This window comes from Salvia hispanica, chromosome 3 (genome assembly GCF_023119035.1).
Source record: "Salvia hispanica cultivar TCC Black 2014 chromosome 3, UniMelb_Shisp_WGS_1.0, whole genome shotgun sequence".
In the NCBI taxonomy this organism is placed as follows: Eukaryota; Viridiplantae; Streptophyta; class Magnoliopsida; order Lamiales; family Lamiaceae; genus Salvia; species Salvia hispanica.
Window position 1 is genome coordinate 51,804,990 of NC_062967.1, and position 2,538 is coordinate 51,807,527.

General features: G+C 37.6%; 1 long non-coding RNA gene across 1 annotated transcript; it reads left to right on the forward strand.

The window, feature by feature from the left end:
- The first annotated feature begins 26 nt into the window (after positions 1–26).
- Positions 27–1,928, forward strand: LOC125213108. The gene is made up of 3 exons (XR_007174858.1): positions 27–131; positions 1,210–1,272; positions 1,730–1,928. It is a non-coding gene; the product is annotated as an uncharacterized LOC125213108 (long non-coding RNA).
- The last annotated feature ends 610 nt before the right edge of the window (positions 1,929–2,538 follow it).

Consider the following 2,538-nt stretch of genomic DNA (forward strand, 5'->3'; position numbering starts at 1 on the left):
CGAGTTGTGATTTTTTTTTTCAATATCTTCTCTTCTGCAAGTTCTGCTTCTTCCGCGAAGTGGGAAGGAGAAATCGAGAGAGTGTGACTTTTCAATACCTTCTGCTTGTGCAAATTTTCTTCTCTTCAAAGGTATATCCTTAATCGCTGAAATCCTCCACATCATGGTCACATATATTTCACAGTAGATCACAGCCCGGAAAAGTTTTGGAATTTAATTCCTTGAAACTTGTTGAATGATAATCTTTTTCCTCCTAAAGCTTCGATCTTTAAGGCTTTAGAAGCCGTCTCCTGTTTCTTTTCAATTTCAATTAAATCATGTGTCTGCCCATTTAATAATTGCAATCAATCAATTAGAATTTTGAGATAAAAGTTTGGATTGGGAAAGAGTGGAGAGGAAAACTTACCGGTTAGGAAAAGCGGCGCTGCCGATGGAGGGGCTGACCGCCTGGAGCGGCGACGGGCGGACAGTGGCGGTGACGGAGAGGCCGTGACTGCAGCAGCGACGAAGGCTGTTGCGGCGTCGATTTTTGGAACGAGAGATGAGAGTCCTTTGGTTACTTCTGTTTTTGTGAGAAAGAGGGAGGGAGCTATGACGGATAGGAATTATGCCTCTGTGAAATAATTTGGGAGATAATTTGGGATTGTTCCTGCATTGTGAATTGTTAGGAGAATTTCAGAGAGAAGTTTGAGAATGGGGGAGATGGAGATAGAGATAGAGATAGAGATAGAGACGAGAGGAAGATATAGGCGTGGCTAAATGGCAGAGGATATATACATGTGATGATTTGGGAGATGTACTACTTTTTTTTTTTTTTTCCTTTTCTTTAGTTGATAAAAGTGTTAAGTTGGGAGTACTAAAATATATACATGAGTTTGATAGGGAGTACAGACGTGAGTATGGCTGGGAGTAATATATATTAAATGACTAATGCTATTCTTTTCCTTAATTCTTGTTTAATAGAGTTGACCGATTAGTGTTGGGTTAGTTTATCTCATTAAGTAAAATTTATGTGAATCGCTTGGCCTATTTTTAGTAATAACCGAGACTTGTATGTTGGCCACCATTGGGTTTTGTGCTTGATTGATGAGTCTGTTTTATTATTTGTGAATGAGGGATAAATTTTTCAGACACACATGCATGTATTGTCTTTAATTAAATTATTTAGCAAAGCCTGATTTTTTTTGCATATCATGTTATTTTGAAAAGGGTAAAATTTTGCACGTTGTTGAGGTTGGGACATGAAGTTTGTGGAGGAGCTAAGCTTTTGAGGTGGGCTTTCGTTTTAAATAAGGACTATGTCCTAAATACTATTTTTATGTGAAAGGAGGTGAAAATTGTTTGTCTTGCCATGTTTTGTGTTTGAATGAACCTATCTGAAGTGGCTATGCCATGTATGTTTAATCGAATTCGGGTCCCAGTAGGGCCGCAAACCCTGCTCGGACTAGTGTACACCCAGTAGATCGTGCGCTATCTCTTTGGAGTTGGCCGGTCTAGTGACTTGGTTCGTGGCCACGTTCCTTGTCATGTATGTTCAGATATGGTGATGGTGATGTGGATGGAAAATGGTTGCAACCGAAATTTATGTGAAAATGCTTTTAGTGACTTGGGTTCTTTTCATTTAAAACCCCCAAGATCACTCGGTATGGCTTGACAAACTGATTTTGGCATGTGTCCACTGAGTGCATCAAGTACTCAGCCCTGCATATTTGTTTTTCTTAATGTGCAGATTGAGCGACGACGGGCGTGGAGGATGTTGAGCAGAATTCATGGATTATTTATGTTTGGCTTAATATTGTTGGATATGTCGTGTCTTCATACTCGGCATTTTCCGTGTCTTGAACGCTTCCGCTAGGTGTCTTTTCTTTAAAATTGTTTTAGTATTGAGAACCTAACTCTTTTCAAAATTGTCTACTTTCTAGTCTTTATTTCTTAGAATTGGTTCTTTGTTGAAATGATACTATGTTGTTTTCTAAGTTATTTCAATTATTTAAATATTTTGGTCAAAGATGTGTGTTTCCCCCTTTCTTCCCCGCTTCTTTAATCATCCCCTAGTCGCGATCAACCGTGTTTTCTATCCTTAGAAAATACGGGCGTGACAAAGTGGTATCAGAGCAATTTTTCTTTCCGCTCTGGACCCAAGAGTCTTCTTTCCGTCTTGATCTAGATTTGTATCCTTAGATCAAAATAAATAAATGAATAAATAAATTTTAAAGTGTCAATGGCTCAACATCCGACCGTCGCGCTCAACCTGAAAAGAGGTAAAAAAAAATATTCTTGGAAAAAGAAATGAAGGATGTTTTGTATAGAAAGTGAAGAACTATTTTGTTATGTTGAGAAAAGAACGAGTTTTTGGAAGTTTTTGCAATGTGTTTGATTTATATAATAAAAAAAATGGAAAGAATTTTGAGGTGAATGTTTTCAGTGGTAATAACTAGTTGTTTTGGTGGAAATTTGGTTGAGGAAAATAATTATGTTGAGGAAAATTGTTGAAAATTTCAGAAATCTTTGAACTTTTCATGAAAGCATGCTAGTTCG